This window comes from Sus scrofa, chromosome 8 (assembly GCF_000003025.6).
Source record: "Sus scrofa isolate TJ Tabasco breed Duroc chromosome 8, Sscrofa11.1, whole genome shotgun sequence".
NCBI classification, from domain to species: Eukaryota; Metazoa; Chordata; class Mammalia; order Artiodactyla; family Suidae; genus Sus; species Sus scrofa.
Window position 1 is genome coordinate 100502619 of NC_010450.4, and position 24824 is coordinate 100527442.

The 24824-nt window shown below is 36.6% G+C and overlaps 1 protein-coding gene across 4 annotated transcripts in view; it reads right to left on the reverse strand.

Annotated features, from left to right (window-relative positions):
• The window catches only part of SPRY1 (sprouty RTK signaling antagonist 1), a 414305-nt gene that overhangs the window by 53143 nt on the left and 336338 nt on the right, over window positions 1–24824 (reverse strand). For all 4 annotated transcript variants that reach the window (XR_002346360.1, XR_002346358.1, XR_002346357.1 and 1 more), the window contains one exon: window positions 19679–19761. The gene's annotated coding sequence lies outside the window, so the exon portion shown is untranslated. The remainder of the gene's footprint in view (window positions 1–19678; window positions 19762–24824) is intronic.

The following is a 24824-nucleotide window of genomic DNA, read 5'->3' on the forward strand; positions in this document are numbered from 1 at the left end:
CACCGAAGGCTTCTGATAGGTCGATTATTATATATTATATTTCTAAGTGCTTTCTGTGAAAGTAGTCAAGTTATTAAAACTAATTCCTTTTTCAAGCATAGAAAAGTGGTACTTTTTAAAAACAGTGCTTATTTTCGTTTAATGTCATACAAACCTACAACATTTATTAGTAGGAGTATAGTATGTATTAAAATCTAATCCCTATTGCCCCAGAGATTTATTTCATATTATACTCTGTTTTTACTTTTATAATAATAAATATGGACATGGTGAGTACACAAAGCCTTACTGTGCTTCATCGGGGAACCAGCTACGCGACTAACACAATTGCTCTGATTTTAAACCATGTTTTACTTAAGACTAATTTTTCATCAGTGTTAGAGGTTAATAACACTGTTATTTCCTCTATTACTGGATTTAATAAAAGCAGTGGGGCATAACATTCTGTAAAGCCAGGCAATAAGAGGAAATAACACAAATGTTAACCTCTAACATAAATGTAATGGTAATTACTCCAGTCTAGTTTTAAAATTAATGCCTTTGGTAGTCTCCCAAGTGGCAAAAAAATCCCCTTTCTCCTCAGTGTTCTAGCCACTACCAAGATCCAAGGTCAAGGGCAAATTATGCCATCAGTTTATATACTTAACAACATTTGTGCACTACATCAGCCTTTAATAGAGAAGCACATTATGATAGGAATAAAACACTGCAATAAAGTAATAAAACTGTAATTATAAATTAGCTAAACTGAAATTTCATGTTGAAAAAAATGTTAACCAAAAAATGTTGCAATTCAGAAAAGCTGATCTGTTTTCTCATATGTCAAATATAAAGTCAAGGTACACAAAAAGGTAGACAAATCTCCAAATTAAACACATAAGAAAGGGAAGCATGCAAAACAGTTTCATCTATATCTAATGAGTACCTTTTAAAAGGGCACTTAGGAAATGTCAGTTATTTAATTTGCTTCCATTCTTTTTAAAAATCCACTGCAGGTGTTTTTAATACATACTAAATTTTTTCTATTTGATAACCATACTTTTGTAATGTTTTGGCAGGTAAAATTAACTTCACTTTTATTGCACGTCAACTTTGTCTTCCATAGCACCAACTCATGTCAGCAGCATCTTTGCAAACTGTTGTCAGCAAGTTCAAGATTAATTTCCATTAATTATCTCAGATCTTCAAGCCCTGCAGTGTGTTCACTGAGAACCAAATTTCAAGTCTAATTTTGGAAATTCTGCTAGACCCATCAGCATTTTGTAGGTCCACCAAAGTAAAAATGTCCTAAGCTTTTATCCTTCAAACACCACCACTCATTGTAAATTTCAACAATCTATTATTCCCTGTCATCTTTTTATATTCAGTTTACAAAAGCAAAAACGCGCCTCCAAACTGTTGATGACCCAGAGTTTGTCGTAATAATAATAAATTCCCTGTGTACATGGATCTTGTCACTCATTTCTTGTATTCTTCAAAGCATGGGTACTTGGTGGCATCCAGCAATATTTACTGGGGAGTTCCTATTGTGGCTCAGCAGGTTAAGAACCCAATATAGTGGCTGTGAGGATGCAGGTTCGATCCCTGGCCTTGCTCAGGGGGTTAATGATCCAGCGTGGCCACAAGCTGTGGCACAGGTTGCAGATGTGGCTCAGAAACTATGTTGCTGTGGCTGTGGCATAGGCCAGCAGCTGCAGCTCCAATTCGACCCCTAGCCCAGGAACTTCCATATGCCGGAGGTGCAGCCCTAAAACCAAAAAACAAACAAAAATAGTTACTAAGAGTCATGCAATATGGAACCAGGAAGGAAAGATCTTTGTTCATTCTGAACCAGCCTAGCCCTACCAAATAGCTTATATCATGAGATTTAATTCTTGATCCTCCTCTAGTTACATAGATTGTGAATGTCAAAATGTAAGCACTGAATTTATCTTGTCCTTTGACAACTGGCAAGTAGGGTAGGAACTGCAATGGTAACTAATTCTTTTAAAGAAAATTCTAATTAGTATGACAAATATAACCATGATGACAATGTCATTTTAAAAGATATTTCAGCTTTGTCATGAAGAGCTTGAAATCTTTATCACTCTATAAGACATGGGGAGGGAAAAACTTCAAACAGGCTTACAGGAAGTTCAGAAAAGGAAATTTAATATTTGACTGATGAGAAGGATCACCAGTGGCCCAGAGCCATGAACAAGTTCACTTAAACAGACAGAAAACCCATCTCAGGTGTGGTCCCTTTGTTGTGTATTTACACTGACTGGCTCCTGCGCTGAGAGGAGGCCTCCATGCTCCTGAAAACTGCTAGAAACTCCTGCCTGAGTGCAGCAATAAACACAGTCTGTGATGATAACCTCTGGTGTACTGCACATGCACAAAGACCTCCTAAGACCTTCTCACTACTCTGCCACCAGGTAGAATGACATTTGAAGGCAGCAGATTGGGGGATATGGGGAGCAATGAGAGAAGCACAAATGGATACTGATTAAGAGAAGCATAAAAAGAGTGGGCTGGTTTAGCATCCAGTTGGACCACTTACCAGCCCTATTACCAGCTAATTATTGAATCTCAAAGTTTCCTCAGCCATAAAATTAGAACTAAAACTGTATCTAGAGATTATCATACTAAGTGAAGGAAGTCAGAAAGAGAAAGACAAATAACATGATATCACTTATATGTGAAATCTAAAATGCAACACAAATGAACCTATCTATGAAATAGAAACAGACTCACAGATATAGAGAACAGACTTGTAGTTGCTGGGGGCAGGGTGGGAGGGGGAGGATTGGTAGTTTGGGATTTGCAGATGCAAACTAGTATATATAGGATGGATAAACAACAAGGTCCTACTGTATGGCACAGGGAATTATATTCAATATCCTGTGATAAACCATAATGGAAAAGAATATGAAAAAGAATGTGTGTAGATGTGTATATATGTGTGTATGTATAACTGAGTTACTCTGCTGTACAGTAGAAATTAATACATTGTAAATAAACTATGCTTGAATAAAATTTTTAAAAAACTTTCTCATAGAGTCAGTAAAATCATCCATATAAAGCAGTGATTGGTACCTAATAATTAAAAACCTGCATTGAATGCTCACTAAAAACTATCAGGAAACCAAGACTGCAATATAAATTGCCAATACAAAGTAGCACATTAATCTTCTATTATCCAAACCAAGACTTCAAGAATCAGTTGCTTGACTTGAGACAGCATGCACATACATTAGAAAATCTCAATATCATAGGCAGTCTTAAAAAGACAAAAGTCATACCTGCTCCCACTAAGAAAATGCCACTTCATCTAATGAACTATTGATAACTACGTATTAAGAAGGAAAAACAAATTATAGTTTCTTCTTATAATGTTCTTGGATGGAAATCAAGTTAAACTTTCTCTGTTTACTACAAATATTTGGCTCTATGTATATTTGACAATATAATGAAACCTATCAAAATAATACAAAGATAAATAATACATGGTCTCAAATGCCTAAAGAGCTCAGTCTAGTGGATGAAAAAGCCCATGCATAAATAATTGTAATATTAATTTACAAGTGCTCTAACAAAGATATTTCAAAGCTTCTGGAATACAGAGTCCAGAAGATGAGGACGAATCCATAGTAAAAGTGAAATATTCCTTGGACCTAGAAAGATGACTTGGGCCAGAAGGAAAAAAAAAAATTCTCAATGTCCTGAATGAACATCCTTTTGTATGCAGAGTCTAGGAACATAACCAAATACATGCATGGCTGACTGCCCTGACAACAAGAATTACCCAAATGATGGGAAAAAACTGCCCCACACATTCCACCATTGCCATGACTATTTAAGTATCCAGAAGAAATTTCCAGGGGAATGATTAATGCCTTGCTGCTTCCACACAGTTTAAAAACTATTTAGAGCAAGAACCATTTTTTTATTCAACTTTGTATTCTTTGGCACGTAAAACAAAAATTGTTGTAGATCACTTAAAGAACTGGCCTCTTGGTCCAGAAACCAGAATTCCCTTAGTTTTGTGGCATCTTCTCCAAGTCCAGAAGTTAATTCCCGCCAGTCAGAACTACCTCTGGCCTTTGGGGAACAAACCCTTTTTTTGGGAAGACATTTCCTCGGGGACTGAGGTATCCCACCAACAACTAGAGGCTTTTTATGAATAAAATAGTCCTCACTTTTGTTGGTCCCTCATTCTTATAAAGCCTGTTAATTTTGAAAAACTTAGGACCTTTCCCAAAATTAACATCCATTTTCTTAATGCCCTAAGAAGATATGGTGGTCGTTGATGCCATTATATTATTTAAATTCTGTCAAGTGCCAAATCCAAGGGTTACATAAAATATTAATTTTTATTTCTCAAGCTATAGAAATCAAGACATGATACATTTTAAGATGTTATGATGGCAAGAGATAATACCAACTGAGATAGCCCATAATCAGGATGTGATTGACTGGAAAGTTGTCTGACGTGAACGGTATAGGAGATGATCTTAGAGAAATTCAACATCAGTGGGCTCTGTGCTATGTGTTTCAGCTTCAGAGCCTGTCTAATCCTGGGAAACTTCTAGTATAAGAAGATTAAAGTCATTCTAGGATTCACTGTTTTCAGCATTTAGCTGCAATCTTAGAAATCTGCTCTAGGATCTCCGTCCTAAAGAAGTTCATTTCTCTAAACTGAGTGAGCAGGATTTTGCAGCCTGAAACAGACTGCAATCAAAGCCCAATCTTTCCAAATCTCCATCTCCCAGGCTGGCTGGCAATTAACCAGGACCTCAAGGAAATGAACTGAAGGCATTTAGAATTTCTTAAATACGATTACTAGTAACAGAAGGTTTCTATATACATAGCTTAAAAAGAGGAAGAGGCAAATGGAAATGATTTAAAGATAAAATAGGACATTTCAATGAGTCACCTATAACCAAAAGTTGTATTAACTCTAGACAGAAGCTTTGGCAAATAGTGAGTTTAAAAAAAATTAGCTACATGAGACTGAAATCAATTATTCTTTCTGAAACACATGAAAACTATAGTTACATATAACTATTATTTGCAAACAACATTTGTGAATCAATAATTTGCTATGAAGAATTAGAGAGGATACTTATCCTATGGGCTTAGAATTTAAAATTAAAATCAAAATAGATATTTTTAAGATCGAGAGAGGATGAACTATATATATTCATTTTGAGTAGGGAATAGAGATAATATTTCATCTCCTACTTTTTAAAAAAATTACATGGGAGTATAGTTGAGTTACAATGTTGTGTTAGTTTCAGGTGTACAGCAAAGTCAATCAGTTATACATATACATATATCCATTCTTTTTCAGATTCTTTTCCCATATAGGTTATTACAGAATATTGAGTAGAGTTTCCTGTGCTATACAGTAGGTCCTTGATAGTTATCTATTTTATATACAGTAGTGTGCATATGTTAATCCTAACCTTCTAATTTATCCCTCCCCCCTATGTTTCCCCTCTGGTAATCCTAAATTTAATCTGAAATCTGTGAGTTTGTTTCTGTTTTGTTAATAAACTCTTTTGTGTCATTTTAATTATATTCCACATATAAATGATATCCTACTTTTGATTTATGTGAAAAGCTAAATGCTTATGAGTAGCAGTACAACTGCCATTATAAATACATCTGTCAAATAAGGCCATGGAAGGCCACGGCCATCGCTGATATAAGGGCTTCTAAAATGAAATTTGAAGAAAATTCATTCTGACAAATATTGCTAATAGAAAAACAGTAATTCATATTGACGTGATTGTCCTAGGTTTTCCCCGTCTTGCCCAGCCATAGCAGGTAAGCTATCCCAGAGCAGAAATCTAGGTGAGGCAATTCTGGGAAGGGAAGAACTCATAGCCACAAAACATCACTGTGAGACCTTAAATTTGTATTATCGTTTAACTTAAAAAATAGAACAGAAATAAACAAAATGGAAAAGAAAGTTTTCCTTAGTAATAATTTCTCATAATAATCTCAGTTAACACTATGAGACAAAGAGAATACATTCATGTTCCAGATGAGGATAAAAGCCTTCACAAATTTGTATAACTCTTCCAAAGTTCCAAAGCCTAATAAACAGAAATCTTAGAACTAAAACGGATGTCCTTCAAATCTTTCTACTCTCCAAGCCACATGCCATCTCGTCCATATTCCAAAGTTCATGAGCAACTGAATTGATTTGCTTTCTCCTTGCAGATGTCTCACGGAATTCCTCTCTTATTTAAATAAAACAAATGTATTAAGAAACCTCAGCTAAAGCAAGATAGAGGAAACCTGAAAGTTATTCTGCGTCTGTTTTTGTTACACATGGTAACCAAGGAGATTAAAACACCCACAGGCCCTACTTCTGCTACCAGTAGTTGAGTATTAGTGTTTTATGTCCTTGATGGCCACATCTGATTTTTTTAAGAGACAGAAAATAAACAAAAACTCTATGTGCTGTTTCCTCTGTTTGCAAGAACTATGACCTTTGACTCTTATAAATCTATTCAAAGCCGAAGTCTGGAGATTGGATGTTTCAGGAATGTTCAAAATATAGCTTGAGATTTATAGAACTGCAACTTTTCTTGGCTTTTCTTGGTCCATTTTATTTGATAAAACTGAACTGGTAAACAAAGTGGCTGCATATCCTCTACAAAACATCCATTAGGTTATCTTGCTTTATACCAAACTAGAGTTTGTTTGCACAAAGAATTAATGAGAGGGGTTACTGAAGGACTTTGGTCTCTTCTCTTCATCTACTTGGACAAATTGTTTGCAATACCAGCACTAATGAATGCAAATAAAAGTAATTGACATTCTAATGCATAACTCACTTTCAGGGAGTCTAGATCTACTGTTAAAATAGAAAAAGATATTTCTTTTAAAAAGCCCTTTGAGGAGCTTGTGTTACAGCAGTTGAAATTTCTGTAGTGTATATAAAGGCCATGGTGTTCCATGTAGCAAGGTCTCAGAAATTTGAATAAGGCAATTTCCTTAAGCAGTGTTTCAGCCTTGCTATTTAAAAAGTGGTCCTATAATTAATGCTATAATATTATGTCTTTTATAATGAATTTATCATTGGTATTTAAATTAGTTGGAATTAACACAGTGCAGTTCTGTGTCTAAAAGAATGCTAAGTTCAAGAAAAGCTTCAAAATCTAATACTTCAAAATATAGTCTAAGAATTTGTCATCAGACCAGAACACTGAAAGTAATGTTGCCTACTTGGCATAGATCACGATGTTGCTGAACTTTCTGGATGAAATTGTGATTCTTGAAAATAGAGAGGGAATGTTTCCTGCCATCTTTTGAGAGTCACCCTAAAACCTTACCTGACAGCTCACCACCTTTGGCCCTACCTGATGTGGAGAGACTTCAGACTCCCCCGCCCATCAGAGCAGCAGTTTTTAATGCTGGGAGCTCGCATTTCAGAGAATCGCAAGTTCCTCCTTTATATTCATTTGTAATTTAAAAAATAGGGAAGCAACTAAGTTTACTAGTATTTAACATACAGATTGAAACTGGTTCCATCATTAAGCCCACAAGTCAGAGGGATTTAGGATTATATTATAGTACATTTCAGATTGTATTACATTGAGTAGAAAAGTATTTACAATAATTGGTATTTAAATGAGAAGTCGATATGAAAATCCATATCTTAAAGTACCATAAGAGACTGGCTGTCTCATGGTAAAGTCCCTTAAAAAGCTGGAGAATTTGAAGATGTTACATATTTTTTTATTAAAAAAAAACTGTTCAAATTTCTAAACGTTTGTATGACTAAAAATGCCTGCTTAGCAGTACATAAACACATGCACCTTTAATATGCCCTAATGTAATAGAGGCATTTTTAATAAAAAGTGAGAAAATAATTGTTTTGGAAAATAATTTCTGCTATCAAGACAAAATTTTGAAAATAGATGTCTGGCAATGTTTTCATCATTATGCAACTTTGTTACTGAAGACAGTTTAAGTGTGTCAATTATAAAACACTCATCTTCACACTTTGAAAATTAAATGTTATGTATTTTATATAAATACGTAATGGTTTTTAATTTGTGTTAAAGTTTTATTTAGAGTTTGAGTCTATGCTTACAAAAGAGATTGACCCATGTTATACTTCTTCCTAGCTCTCTCTCTTCCTCTCTCTGACTTTGGTAAATTGGGAAACTTCCTATTCCTCAATTTTTGAAAGTATGGCCAAAATAGATGTTATCTATCCTTTGAAGTTTTAGTAAAACCTACACTTAAAAACTGGTTTTGTGCCCATTTTGGAGGTAAGTTCTTGACTACCAATTAAGTGACAGTGGTTTTAGAGTAATTCTTTTTAGTAAATTTCTTTTCTGTCAATTTTGATAATATACAGCTTTTTGGAAAATTGGCCAGTTCACCCGCATTTTTTAATATCTTAATATAATATGTTTAGTATTTCTGTTCTACATATATTCATGTTCCTTTTTTATTCATATTTCTTTTGCCTTTTTAAAAAATCAGTTTTGCAGAGGAATTTCTTTCTAAAGAAACAGATTTTAGATTCTATGTTTGTTTTATACTTAATTTTTTTTCCTATCCTCTTTACTTCCTGAGTTTATATCTTGAGTTTGTTTCCTGAGAGTACTTTTCTAACTTTGGTGCTGAACTCATAGAAAGAACATTAATTTTCATTTAATTGCTTTCCACAAGTTTTGATTTGTGGTGTTTCATTACTGCTTAACTCTAACTTTCATTTTTATTTCTCCCCATTGTCATGGTTTAGAGTTTAGTAACTGAAGTCAGATTGTCTGGGATTTCAGTCTTAGCTCCATCCTTCATTAAATCTGTGCTTCAGCTTCCTCATCAGCAAAACAATAAGAATAGCAGTGTGTTCTTCCTCTCCTTTCCTGACATCTAATGCATTGATTCAGTTATCTTTATTCTCTATTTACAATGCTGGAAGTTCTTTTAGTTCTTTTGTTTTTAAATTTTGGACATATGAATTTCATTATCTGCTAGACCATTTACATGGAAAGGATACAAGGGGTTATTAACTTAGAGAGGTAAGCATTTTAGAACAGCATATTTCATTTAAACCTGTTTAGGTTTAGACATTCACCTGATTGGTCCATTTTTTAACATTTAAAATAAAACTTTTTGCCAAATTTTTTTTAAAAAGCAATTTATTAATACCGGTTTCCAGAAATTGTCCAAGTAATTCTTTAGACTTGATTCAAGTGCTTTTTTTCCATAGTTCTTTAAATCTCAAGTTTTCTTTGGCAAATTTATCTAAAATACTACATTTTCCTTTTAGAGATTATATTTTACATTTATATAACAGAGTGCCCTACATTGACGTTCATGGGATATCTTCCTCTAAGCCCTAGTGGTTTATACCTTCCCTTTCAAACTTATAAATATCTTCTAATTAAACTGTCATTCTCAAAGTTGCTTTGGAGAAAAATTTGTGAATTACATGTCTCTATATATTTACCCTTTGATCTGTCTTTCCCCTTTGTATCACCTCAATGCATAATATATGAAGTACTAGGGAAGATGAGGCCATGCGACAGAAAGACCTTGGTTGGTCCCTGACACTACCTAGGAATACCAGATGAACTTCCACAGGAGCAAGAAGAAAGCTAGTATTGTGTTAAGCCATTGGAATTATAAAGACTATTTACCACAGCAACTACCATTATCTGATTGTACAAGTCCGCATTTATTTAATTCCAACAATACCTTTCTACCTGATGTTTATAAACATTCAGGGTGACTATATCTATCATGTTTAACTAATTTTTAACTTTTTTTTTTTTTTTTTTGCTTTTTAGGGCCAAAAGTGTGGCACATTGGAAGTACCCAAGCTAGGGGTCAATAAGAGTGGTAGCTCGCAGCTTACACCACAGCCACAGCAACACCAGATCCAAGCCACGTCTGCAGCCTACACCATAGCTCACGGCAACAGCGGATCCTTAATCCACTGAATGAGGCCAGGGATTGAACCCACAACCTCATGGTTCTTAGTCGGATTTGTTTCCACTGTGCCATAACAGGAACTCTGGAACGTCATCAATTTTAAGTGCATTCAGTTGCACTGTTGTAAAGGCAGGAGTGACCACTTTCAAGTTCTGTATATATTGGAACTGAAATCCAAAACCCTGTATTTAATTTTCTATCCAATTGATAATTCTTCCCATGACATGAATTAATTGTTCTTATCCGTACCTATTGTGTCACCCTCACGTGTTTTTAATGTGCCATGGAGTAAGAATAGACACAAGTCCTTCTCTCTTAATGTGGAACAAAATTGTCTGCAGAAGCTAAGCCTTTAGAGATTTTCTGAAAAACAAACAAAAGCTGTGTCTAGAAAGTAAGGGTGATGTGAATAGAGCATTTGGCCCTGCAAGCCAAAGAAAGAGGAGTATTGTCTTTAAAAAAAATTTTTTTTTCGAACTGAGCTTAAGATATTCACCTAGACTGATTTATGAGAGTGGAAGTGGAAATAAGGGCAGGGGTTGGATTTCCTCAAGCATATTCTTTGCGCCCCTATATGTTGCACTTACTGCATTGATTCAAAGCAAAAGGTGTGTTTTACAAATGCTTAAGGCATGTTCCTGCAATATTTCATTATATGCCAGTGTGGTCATCATCCCCTGCAAAGTAGCAGTGTCTAGGAACAAGTTATCATCCTGAAATAATAAAGGCAATTCATTTTATTGACATTTAAAATACATGAGAACATTTATGACCAAACTCATATATATTTCTCATCGTGAATTTTTGGCATTAATTATTAAGCCTGCTCCAGGGAAGGATATGTTTACAACATTATGAAGCAGATCTTTCTTTTAGGTTAAGAATGTTTGCATTTGGAAGGAAATTACTGTGTCAGTTAATTTGCCCTAGTCTCTGATGACATCTCTCTGCAACCATCAACATTTTTCTTCATGGGTTGCATTTGAAAAAATATGTGATATTATATTCTATACTATACTGTGTTTAATATAGTAAAATATTACAATTTAGACCTTCTTTAACTAGAATTGGCTGAGCCACATTTCATTTGAAAAAAAAATGTGACAGCTAGTAAAATATAATTTACAATAGTCACTATTGGACTTCCCTGTGGCTGATATCATTGTAACGTCACTATTACCTCACGTAAGATACAATAACCAAGTAATACATTAGCTGGCATGCCTACAAAGACAATATATTATTATTATTATTATTATTGTGATATTTTTGACTCCTCTATTTTCACAGCAGTTTTCAATGGATATTTTTGTGAGAAGCTGAGAAACCCTATAGAATACATCAGTCCCTAGAGTCCTTTCCAGATTAAAAGGCAATGGTCCTGTATTTATAGATCAAGTGAGTAAAGAACCTACTATGGGATCATGCATCCTAAAATTCTCAATCTATACAGTAGGATCAGTTACTGAAATAGCAACTTTCAGCACCAGAACTTGGAAAGTTTAAAATAAGAAAAGAGGTTTTAAAGTATTACTTTACATTATTAAAATCATGCCAACAGAAAGTGGATAGAAAGAAGTTAGAATTGGCTGAAAGAATGAATGTTTCCTATCAGACATTTCTGTGTTCTTTTTCCAATGCTTCCACTTACTAATTATGTGTCCTAGACCTAGTTTCTGAATTCTCAGAGCCTTATCAGGGGAAAAAAAAAAACAAACTCTTTATGTCTTCATCTCTAAAACAAATTTAACAGTATATCCCACATTGGCAGTGTTGAGGATTGTGTGAGGTTATGTGTTAAAAAAAAAAAAAAGTTCAGTATAATATCCAGCATGAAGCAAATCTTCAATAGCTATTTCAATGCTCAGACTCATCTCCTTTCCTTTCTTGTAATCCAACTAAAAGAAATATTTCCAACCTACTGGGTTAAGAAATTGGTTTAAAATTCCCCTGAGGACTGCACTTATTTCAAAATGCTCAGATATATTACTATTTTGTTTAGTGTTTCAGGGAACATAGTCAAATTTAGACTTGGTCCTGGTTGCATGGTTCTTATTTAATAAGAGAAGTGGGATATATTCTAAGTATAAAAATAGGAGTTGCAATGATTATAAAAGTGATGAGTCATAGAGAGGATCCAGAATTACATTGGTGGTTTGGAGGACACTGGATGTTAGGGAAATTGTCCTGGAAGAAGTGGGCCCTAAACTGTACTGTGAAGGAGAGAAAACAAATGATGAAGCAGAGAAAAGACGTTAGCCAGAGCAAACATTTGGGTTGACAGGAGTATCAAGATCAACTGGAATGAACATGGCTCTCAATATGGGCAGATACCCACCCAGACAGATGCTGTTCAGGACCATTCTTCCCGATGATTACTCAGAATTCTCAGTTAATACCTGAGGCAGCCCTAAGCCAGGAGTCATCTACACTTGAGGCTTTTTTTTTTTTATTTCCCTCACTTCTCTCCATTCCCTCCAGATAGGCCTGTCCTTTACTCAGTACTGCAATATCCTCCTCTCTGTTTTTAAAGTAGACTAAGCTCATCTGACATAATAATATTTACTGTATAATATGAGTGTAGTTATGAAGTACAAAATCCACATTATCCCACAAAAGTACTATTAAAAATTTCAACAGTATTACTGGAGCTATCCCAGAATCCACTAATGAAAATAAACACGACCTGTAAACAAAAAATAAAAATTGAAAAAATGACAGTTGTCTATTCCAAGGAATGAACTAACATACACTCGAAAAATAAGGTAAAGATGGTAAAGCAATTGCATATATGTTTATTGAAAACACTGTGAATTGAGTTATAATATAAAATTATCTAAGCATTTGCTTAGATAATAAAATACTTAGCTGTAAAAAATATTACCTTTGGAGATACTTTATAATTTATGATATGAAAAATTTTAGTCACAGATTCTATACATAAAAACAATATTTTCCTTTGAATGTTTACACTGTTTCAGAAACAGAGATAGGAGTTAATTTCTATGCTGAAACATCATGCTTGAAACTCTTTACAGCTATTATCACAAAACACCATTATCTCAAAACATTATCTCAAAACAACATGCTTGAAACCAGCCCAACTATTTCTTATCTGAGGAAACCATAGTTTGTATTCCATTAGGCACCAAAACATAAAAGATAATCATTGCAAAAAATAAATATATGTGTGTATTTTTCTCTTTGAAAATATTTTATATTAGAATAGTCTTATTTTTAAAATATGCGTGTAAACTTCGCTGAATTTAATGTTTTCATTATACACATCTAGCAGGTTTTAGTAAACCAAGTGTGCAAATAATGACTATTACTTATTATCATATCAATAAGTAATCACACACAGAAAGTAAACTCAAACAAGAAAGAATCACAGTGTCCTCTAGGTGGTAACAATATTTGCTCCCTAGTTAGCATCTGAAGACTTCCAAGTTCTTTTAGAACCATACATCCAGTTTATATCTCAGATTTATCAAATGTGAGTCAGAGATCTCTGGTAAGGAGGTTTAGAGTTGTGACTGCTAAATGTAGGACCTTCATCCTCTTGCCACTGCTAAATTTAGGACCATCATCCCCTTGCCTTTGAAGGATAGAAGTGAGGAGACACCTGTCTCAAACACTTACCATCAGCATCTGATCTATGCCACCTATGTAATATATTTCAGGAAATGATAGTCCTGCTGTGTGGATGCTAAGCCACTGTGACCCTACATATCTTGCTAGAGAACTGCTGTTGCCTTTTTTAATAGACCTATTTACGTTGCAAGATTTTTTTTTTTTTTTTTGCTTTTTTAGGGCTGCACCCACGGCATATGGAGGTTCCCAGGCTAGGGGTCAAATTGGAGCTGTAGCCGCCAGCCTACACCACAGCCGTAGCAATGTCAGATCTGAGCTGCGTCTGCGACCTACACCACAGCTCACAGCAACGCCGGATCCTTAACCCACTGAGCAAGGGCAGGGATCGAACGAACCTCATGGCTGCTAGTCAGATTCATTTCCACTGAGCCACAACAGGAACTCCTACCCTTGGAAGATTTTAAAGTTTTTTGCAGCACTGAATATAAGCTACAAATTTTGAAATCAGGATTAAAAAGTGTTGGCAGTGGACCTACTGTGTATCAAAAGTCTTACATACATGTGAGCCCTTTGATCCAAGAACTCTACTTCTGAAAATGTAAAGGAGATAATTATGTATAAACATGTAATTATAGGGGTCTTCATTTCAGAATATTTACAACAAAGAAAATGTGTTCTCTAAGTGTTCAAAAATTGACAATAAGTAAAATATCCAAAATAAGACAAATAAACTGTTTTGCAATCCCAATAAAAATGATATTCTAAATATACTTATTCACGTGAAAAATGCCCATATAATAGTTATATGAAAAAATGAAGGATAAAATAGTAGGTTAAATATGTGATCCCATTTTTTTATTCCATCTATACATATATATATGTATAAAACCACTATACATTTAGTGGTTCTATACACACACACACACACACACACACACACACACACATATATATATGGTTTTCTCTAAGGGAGTGGATTATGGTTGAATTTAATTTTCCCTAGCTATATTTTCTAGTTTTATTCAATTAGTATATATTACTTATATAATGAAAAGTTTCAAATTAGTACTATTAAACAATGAAAAAATTAAAGTGCAAAATAGAAAAGTTTTCCTGTTGCCCTCTCTCCTGTAGCTTAAAATATACAATATAGAGAAAACCTAATCAAGCATATTAGAATTAAAACAATCAACGATAAGCACTAAGAGTTCCCGTCATGGCTCAGCAGTTAACGAATCTGACTAGCATCCATGAGGATGCAGGTTCGATCCCTGGCCTTGCTAAGTGGGTTAAGGATCCTGTGTTGCTGTGAGTTGTGGTGTAGGTCACAGATGCAGCTCGGATCCCATGTTGCTATGGCTGTGGCGAAGGCCAGCGGCTACAACTCCAGTTCAACCCCTAGCTTGGGAACCTCCATATGCCATGGGTCCGGCCCTAAAAAGCAAAAAAAAAAAAAACAAAAAAAAAAAAAAAACAATAAGCACTAAAGCAATACAAGTAAAATTCAATCGCACTTGACCTGGTTAAATCATTATAAATATGTATGTTATATCATGAAAAAAATTACCAGATTTAGGAGTTCCCATTGTGGCGCAATGGTTAACGAATCCGACTAGGAACCATGAGGTTGCAGGTTCGATCCCTGGCCTTGCTCAGTGGGTTAAGGATCCGGCATTGCCGTGAGCTGTGGTGTAGGTTGCAGACGGGCTTGGATCCACGTTGCTGTGGCCCTGGTGTAGACCGGTAGCTACAGCTCCAATTAGACCCCTAGCCTGGGAATTCCATATGCCGTGGGAGCGGCCCTAGAAAAGGTAAAAAGACCAAAAAAAAAAATTTACCAGATTTAGAGGAAAGGTAAGTGTGTATGACTTTCTGCTAAATTCCTGGGTGATGATGGGCAAGTCACATTTACAGATGTTATATTCATAGAAAATGGGAGTAGATGATTTCTGAAAGCCCTTTCAACTCTAATACTCTATCAATCACTGGAAAATCCTCTTATCTTTGGTAATGTCCTTGACCTCCCTCAGCCATAGAAGGGCCCATACCAGTTTCAGCAACTGTGCACAAGATCCCCTGGGCAGGGCCTGTGTCTTGCATAAATGTTTTCACTTTAAATAAGTCTCTTTCACATAATAACAATTCAATAAATGTCCGGTAATAAATCGTTCCTCTTGTGATAGTCATACATCCATGACCTCAGGAAGCCTAGCCCAGGATATTTTCAACCATTTGATTGATTTGTCTGCACAAATGGCAATGGCTACTCTGGTCCAAGATCCAAGACCCTGTATAAAAACTAATTATAGCAAGATGTAGTACACAGGCTTAGAGTAAGCTGTTTTCATTCAGTTCTCAACATAAGAGAACATGGCCCCTCAAAGCCACAGGATACCACTGTTCTTATGCTGTTAAAGCTCTGAGACATCTTCCATAGTGCCTCTGTTTGATCCATCTTTCTGGTTCTGCCTTCCCTTTGTTCTTCAGAGGAGCATAAAATTGTTTTGGTAATTTCATTAGCTTCAAAAGAAGCCAGAGTAAGTGTGCTGGTTAAAATATTCAGTAAGCACATCTGTCAGCATATTCCACGTGAGAAACAAAAGACTAAGGCTGCAATCATAGTTTCAGAAGCTAGCAACAGAGTGGGTAGCTAGAGCAATCCACAGTCAGCAAACCAACAGGCCAATGTCATGGACACTGAGGATAGAGTGTCTCAGAGCAGACAACTCCCAGCTGGGCATGGCAGCACAAAGTCAAAATGGCAGGAAAGAATGGGACCTGAAGAGCTGTCACTGCATCAAACTGATGCAAATCACATTCCTTGTTCCTCTATAAATCGTATTTATTTTTATTTTTGGATTGGTAAATGGAAAACATGACGTGATTTAATTAATAAAAGTAATCAAAACTTTCAAGATGTAGTGTGGTAATAATTTTGCAATATATATACATATCGAATTATGGTGTACACATGAAACTAATATAATGTTATATGTCAATTATACTGCAATAAAAAAAGAACTTTCAATTTTATAGTTACCACATAGTACTTAATGCACTGTAACTATTTAGCAAAGCTAAAGATATTCATGTAACCAGAATTATATTTACTTTTAAAAATAAGGATTAAGAAAGACATCAATTATTAAAATAAACTCGGTAAATTATTTTAAGTAGAAAGATACATTCACGAGGGAAAAAAACATCTATGGAGGCAATTGTAAATGTTTCCTGGGAGTTTTAATATAAAAGTCATGGGTTCAGCTCCTGGGTCCCTTTAGTACTCCATACTATGTCATAACGAACTTGGGTTTGCAAACCTTTTGTGTTTCAACCATAATCAGTTATGTGAGTCCAATCAGCAATGTCCAAAAAGGGTCTGTTTAATTCTTAGTTATATAGAGAGACTCCAGATATTATACATGGGTATGTGCAAAATACACTTTTTTTTTCTTTTAGGAATATACTATCATTTATAAACTCAAGTAAGTATCATTATGGCTATGCAAAAAATACGTAATAATACCTCTAATAAAAGCTTCTTTTGAGAAGTAAGCTGTGTTGGTTGCATTTATGTTGCATATATATGTGTCTGTTATATGGACATAAGAGTATAAAATGTTATAAAAACAGACCCTAAGTATGGAATTTGAAGAATGCTACTGACGCATGAGAGTCTAGTTAAGATGCTGCTTTTTACATGAACATTCCAAGTCACCCCCTGGGAGCGATTTTTTTTTTTTCCTCTCAAAGATCCTTCAAATTTCTATTTTTACCTTTATTCTTTGTGTTCTAACTATTGTGTTATGTACTATAGGGTTTATTTTAGAAAATTTATTTTTCAGTAGACTATAAACTCTTTGAGGAAAAATATTTGTAGGCGTTCCCTCTGTGGTACAGTGGATTAAGAATCCAACTGCAGCAGCTTGCATTGCCACAAGAGCACAGATTCAATTCCCAGGCCCCCTCAGTGGTTAAAAGGATCCAGCACTGCCAAAGCTGCAGCATAGGTTGCACCTTTGGATTCAGTCCCTGGCCTGGGAACTTCCACATGCCTGGGGTATGGTGATTTTAAAAAAAAGTATAAACTCCATCCATACACATATACATTGCTTATCATGTTGTAAACACTTAATAAATGTTTGTTGGAGGAAATGATACCTTCTTTTCTCCTAGACAGCTCTGGATTTGAAAGTACAATAGCCTTTATAGCTTTTATTTATTCTGATTTTCTCCCCAAATGGACCATCCTGTAGATCTCAAAATCCAGGGAAGGACATCAAATAGAATTGATAAAAGGTACACAACTTTTCACTAAGTGATCTAGAGAAAAGCAATGTTCCTTGGCCCCTTGTAATTCTCAGTCATCTCCACACATGACTTGTAATTAAAGCACATATTTTCTATCCAAATAAGAAATTCCATCACTGTGAAAAATGTGGAACAAAGGGAGTTCCTGTCCTGGCTCAGTGGTAACGAACCTGACTAATAACCATGAGGATGCGGGTACAATCCCTGGCCTCGCTCAGTGGGTTAAGGATCTGGCGTTGCTATGGCTGTGCTGAGGCTGGCAGCTACAGCTCGATTAGACCCCTAGCCTGGAATTTCCATACGCCGTGAATGTGGCCCTAAAAAAACAAACAAACAAACAAAAAAGTGGACATGGCAATGACCATCAACCGGAGATGATGAGAACTTTGGGGTAAAACACATTGATGAAATAGGACCTGGGCTTTCACCTAGATTGAGGCTTGGTCTACTGAGGGGTGAGAGCTGTGTTGGTACCCAAATCAGAAGTCAGTGGGTCATAGAAGAAAGAGCACTACACTGGGTATCATAAGCCTAGATGCCAGTGCTAATGTGCCACTAGGTAATTCTTGACTAGGGAACAGCACTTAATATCACTGGTCTCAGGATATTTTACGTTCTCTTACTTTATAAATAAAGGATACATGCAGTATTTGTCTTTCTCTTTCTGACTTACTTCACTTAGTATGAGAGTCTCTAGTTCCATCCATGTTGCTGCAAATGGCATTATTTTGTTCTTTTTTATAGCTGAGTAGTATTCCATTGTGTATATATACCACATCTTCCGAATCCAGTCATCTGAGAAAAAAGAATCTATACATGTATGTGTAACTGGGTCACCATGCTATACAGCACAAAGTTGACAGAACACTGTAAACCAGCTATAGTGAAAAAAAATGTATTATATAAAAAATAAAATAAAAGATACATGCACCCATATGTTCGTTGAAGCACTATTCACAACAGCCAAGGCATGGAAACAATCTAAGTGTCCATCAAGAGATGAATGGATTAAGAAGATGTAGTATATATACACAATGGAATACTACTCAGCCATAAAAAAGAACAAAATAATGCCATTTGCAGCAACATGGATGGAACTAGAGACTCTCATACTAAGTGAAGTAAGTCAGAAAGACAAATACCATATGATATCACTTATATCTGAAATCTAATATATGGCACAAATGAATCTTTCCACAGAAAAGAAACTCATAGGCTTGGAGAACAGATTTGGGGTTGCCAAGGGGGAGGGAAAAGGAGTGGGATGGACTGGGAGTTTGGTGTTAATAGATGCAAACTATCTCATTTGGAGTGGATAAGCAATGACATCCTGCTGTATAGCACAGGGAACTATATCTAGTCACTTGTGATGGAACATGATGGAGATAATGTAAGAAAAAGAATATTATGTGTATGTGTGTGTGTGTGTGTGTATGTATGTATGACTGGGTCACTTTGCTGTAGAGTAGAAATTTTCAGAACACTGTAAATCAACAATAATGGAAAAAATAAAAATAAAAAAGAAAATAAACAGGTAGATAAACTATAAAAAAACAAAGACTTTAAACCCAATATGCTCTGATGTTTCTACAAAATATTAAATTTTATGGCTACAAATCAAATACATCTGAAGCCTCTTGGTAACTATGCAAACCTAACCAGTATTTTGAGGATTTTTTTAAAGCCTGGTATCTGAGTCTGAAACAGATGCTAACAGTAATAAGAATAATAGCTACTATACATTTAACAGATATTTGTGAGGGCCTACCTGGTACCGTCTACTGTTCCAGAAAATGAGAATATAGCAGAGAACAAAACATACCTGTTTTGACAGAGCTTATGGTCTGTGTCAGGGAGACGACATTTAATAAACATAATCCAGTATGTCTGATTGCGATGAGGACCCTGGAGAAAAATAACACAAAGACCAATGAGGGAAATGCCAAAAGGCATTTCAGAGCAAATTGTTGAATACTTTTTACAGGGCACACATTTTACACGTATCCTCTCATCACATCTTAACTACAATACTACGAGGTAATAGTTATTATTTCTCTATACACTATTGCACAGATCAGGGGAAAATGGGCATAGGGACATCAATTAAATTTCCCAAGAGAGAGTAAGTAATAAAAGTCCAGAACCCGTGTCCTAACCATTAGGTAGAACTGTCTTCTGCCAGACATCACAGTACAAGTGTTTAAAATTGTCATAAACCAAAATAAGCACACATATTCTATGCATTTAGAACTCTTTTTTCCACTATGTTTAACACATAAAAACTATTGAAAGAGTGTCAAAATTTTTAGAAGATTCCATCCTGACACGTGATTTTGGCTTAAATTAGTGTATCTTGGTATAAGTTTTGAATGCAGTGTGTAATAACCATAATTAAAAGATCAAAATTGAAAAAAAAAATCATTACCAAGGCTTCATAGCCTAGTCCTAAACCTTCAACATGCTAGGTTAGTGAAGTTTTCTAAATGAATAGACCTAGAATACCAAAATTATCTTTGTACATAAAGCCTGTTGAAGAAGATACAAGGATTCATGTTTCAATAAAACATAACATCAGTGTTATGACAGAATCAGATTTCACATAAAGCAGAGATACACAGAACTATGGTTAAGTGCAAGTGTTCTATATTCAAACAGACCTGGCTTCAAGCTTGCTGTCTGACTAGCTCTATCTTCTTAGGCAAGCCTACTAAATTCCTTGAACCCTAGTTTCCTTATCTGTAGAAGAGGAATAATAATAATAATAATATCAACATTCTATGTTTTGTGAGAATTTAAAGAGTTCATGTATTTTAAAGACTCAGCCCAGTTCTGGCCAATAGGAAATTTGCAATAAATGTTACCCACTGTGATTATCATGAATAAATGTACCAACTTGGGTAAAGGGGATTTGCATACCCAGAGAAGTTAGTATGATACCTAACAGGATACTTAATGTTCTTTTTCAGAGAACCCACTCTGCACTGAATGCTGAAGGAACTCCCCACTCTCCTTTCCCTAATTGCTGCCTCAGGAACATGCTTAGACTCTAACAGTTAACAGCAGTATTTCCAAACAGAAAAGGGCAATGACATAACTTTGACCTGTTTCCGTACATCTATTTACATAACTCAACTAATGAGTATCTTACAAGAAGAAAGAATGACTCCAGTGGTCTGTAAAAATAGCCATGGAGACTCAGTCCCCTTTGTTAACTCACAATAGCCACTGATGATCTGATCATTTCCTCTAATCTGCATTTGGATGACTTGAAGTCACTTCCCAGGAAGTAAACTCATGACATTCATTCCTTCATTCCCAATTTATACAGATTTCATCCCGTCATATCAACAGCCCATATAGCCAAAGAAAGGGCTTTCTAACACATTGTTTCATTGGTGTTTATGTGTTTCTACCCTAAACAGACAGATGCAGATTAAGCAATGCGTGTCAATCCCATTATGAGGCTGTGAAATGGGCAGAAGTTTTGCTACATACACATGCAATAACACACATTGTGAACATCCTGTTTACTTGGCTCGTCCTCAGATGATTTGGCTGTGGTGTATCAGTGCATTACTGACAGCTGGGAATTTCTCCAGTGGAACATGCCTTTCCTATGACAAACATCCAAATAGCAGTGGGAACACGTGTCTGCCCACCGTGTCCATACAAAACAGCACAGTTCCTCCAAATGCAGAGCATGTTGGGTGCTCGGGTTTTGTTGGAAAACCTCTGAGGGGCCCCCAGTGACCTTTAGAGGCTGCATGAGATAATACATTCTTGGACCCCTATTTCCGGACGGCTTTGGGCAAGGTCAGGATGGCAAATATCCCACTTCCACAATATCAGATGTTACGGTAATTCCTTTTAGCTAATGTGTAAGAGCAAAGGAATGCCTTCAAACCTCATCTAGGCCCTGTGGAATCTGTTGAAAATGCATGACAGCTGTGGGCTTTGGCGAGGCTGTCTGTGAATGTATGAGATTTGGAAACAATTCAAAGCTAGAAATAACTGTACAACTCATAACCCTGCACCACGGCTTGCTCTCTCCCTCTCTCTCTCTCTTCCCATCACTCATTTCACACACGCTGTAGCTGGGTCACCATCTCATCCTCATGACTTTCATGCATTCTTCATGGCCGGGAACTGTGGGTAACATCCTCCCCGAATAAACACAGATGTGAAAAGAAGAAAGAAACAGGGGCGGGGGTCAGAGCAACAGAATGATTTTAATAAGGCACAAGAACAGGAAATTGAGAAAGAGCCTTTTTTTTTTTAATATCCAATTGGGAGTTGCGAAGCAGCAGCAAACTCACTTGTTTAAAAGCCCATCTGCAGTTAGAATCATCATCGAGCTTTCCAGTGATTTATAGAGGCTCTCATTTTCTTAAACCTGCGTTATTTTTAAAGGCTGTGACTATTTACACTGAGCTTTGGGGACTTTTACATGCATTTTCTGCCCCTCACCGTTCACTCTCACAACGAGAGTTTGCACTTCATGCTGTTGAGAAGCGTAGGATGATGGGGAAAGGACATAGGAGAAACGGGGTCCACTTCAAAACATTTCTAAAATCAAATGATGATTATCCAAATACCTCACTGATTCTGACGTCAAAATTCCTACTCTTATCATTTTGACTTAAATGTCATCCCACGATTTAAAAACATTCTGCAACCTGACTTATAAACAATGCATCCTAGGAAACACCGGCTCCTCTCCCATGACTTCTGCTGCTGCTAAGGACAGTTCAGTTGGCCTCCACACCCATGGGCAGATTGGTTCCAGGACCTCTGCAGATGCCCAAGTCCCTTACATAAAATGCTGTAGCAGTGGGCTCCATCTCCACAGATTCTGGTTGGCCGACTACAGATGTGGAAATCACGGTTCCGGAGGGCTGAGTGTATGTTTAAAATATGACCTCTTGGCACAATCAGGTTATTCTCATACAGTTTTTCCTTTCTAGCTAACCCTGGCTTTGACACACATGGTGGCTGTGTGTCAGTCATTAATAACACAAACTCTTAAACAGCCCAAAACAAACTGCACATTATCATTATCCATAGTTTGGCCAAGGTAACCCCCCCCAAGATGGAGGCTTTAAAAGTAAGGAATTAGTTCTCCAGTTAATAATATCTCATCAATATCCTAAAATGAAACAAAACCACGCATAACATATTTAAAAATAACTTAGGGCACGGAAAATAAGGTAAAGGGGGAAAAACAATTCCTACTGAGGGCATGAAAAACAATGTAAAGGGGAGAAAACAATTCCTACTGAGAATGGGCTGGATGCTGTCAAGCACCTCATCAGCCAGCTGGATCTATTTAAGTGTTCAGAAGTGGAGAAAAAAATTACTGGGGCTATCCATGCACAAAAACTAACACCTAACTTGAAGAATAGATTCCCAAAGAAACTCACTGGGGGACACAGATGCTTGCTTGGGGGCATTTACTCTTATATTAAGATCAATTCTAACAAGCTGGGTTATTTGGATTCCCAGGCCACAATGGATTAGAAACAGCACATTAAAGAAAGACAGTGCTCTGGTGGAGGAAAATGCACTGGCAGCTACCAGGAGCACAGCTGGCCAGGGAAAAGAACACCAAGATTCCCTATTGTGGCTTAATGGTAACAAATCCGACTATGATACAGGTTCGATCCCTGGCCTCGCTCAGTGGGTTAAGGATCCTGTGTTGCCAAGAGCTGAGGTATAGGTCACAGATGTGGCTTGGATCTGGCTTTGCTGTGGCTACAGCGTAGGCCAGCAGCTGCAGTTCTGATTCGACTCGTAGCCTGGGAACTTCCATATGCCTTGGGCGTTGCCCTTGAAAATAACTTCAGGAGTTTTCTACCAGAAAAGAAAACCAGAGACAGATTCTGCTTCTATCCTTTAATACCTAAGAATGGAAAATTGGGAAGATATTACTCTATACACACACATATACGCACTCACACACATACACTAACACATGCAACACTCCACACCAGTGACAGGAAGGGCTAAAAGGAGGAGTGTGCCTTCCATGTCAGTTTCACAGAGGGAAATTCATACAGTGATTTAGGCAAGTGAGTGACTAGGCAAGACTGAGGAGAGAGGGACATTTCTTGTGTAGAGCACTTATGGACAGTCAGCAAAAGGTAGAAATGCTTAGGGATTAGTTGTCTGAATGGAAAGAGAGCACTTGTCATCCTGACTCTCTTGTCTAGATGTCACATAACCTCTTCATAGCACTGAAATCCCCATGCCTCTTCATGACCATCAGGCAATACACGAGCCTAGCTCTCATCATGTATCTATGACTCTACCTGCTTGTAAACTCCTGCTGGAAATCCCCCAGTGGACACCAGCACCACACCCCCTTCTCCTAACTACCCTTTGCATTCGTTTCCTAGGGCTGCCATAACAAATGACCACTAACTGGATGGCTTAATACAACAGAAATCTCTCCTCACATGATTCTAGAGGCTGAAGGTCACAAATCAGGTGTCAGCAGGGTCCTGGATTCTGAAGACCCTAGAGGAGGAGCTTGCCTCCCCTCTTTCAGTCTCCCGTGAGTACAGGTGTTCCTTGATTGTAACAGTGTAACTTCAGTCTCTGCCTCCATCTTCATATGCCCGACTTCTCTGTGTCTGTGTATCTCTCCTCTTTTCAAAGGACATTCGTCATTAGATACAGAGCCCACCCTAAACCCATTATAATTCATCCCAAGGGCCTTAACTAGTGACAAATAGGGCAAAGACCCCATATCCAAACAAGGCCACATTCTGAGATTCTAGGTGAACACATTTGGGGAGAGAAGGGATAGTGTTCATCCCACTACACCCATCCACAGAGTTACTTAAAAAAAAAAAAAAAAAAAAAAGCCCCATGTTTAATAGCCTGTACCTCTGCCTATGCATAAAAATGCCAATGATAGACATCTGTGGGAACAAAGTGGCTCTCATTCAACAGCCATTCTTCTCCCC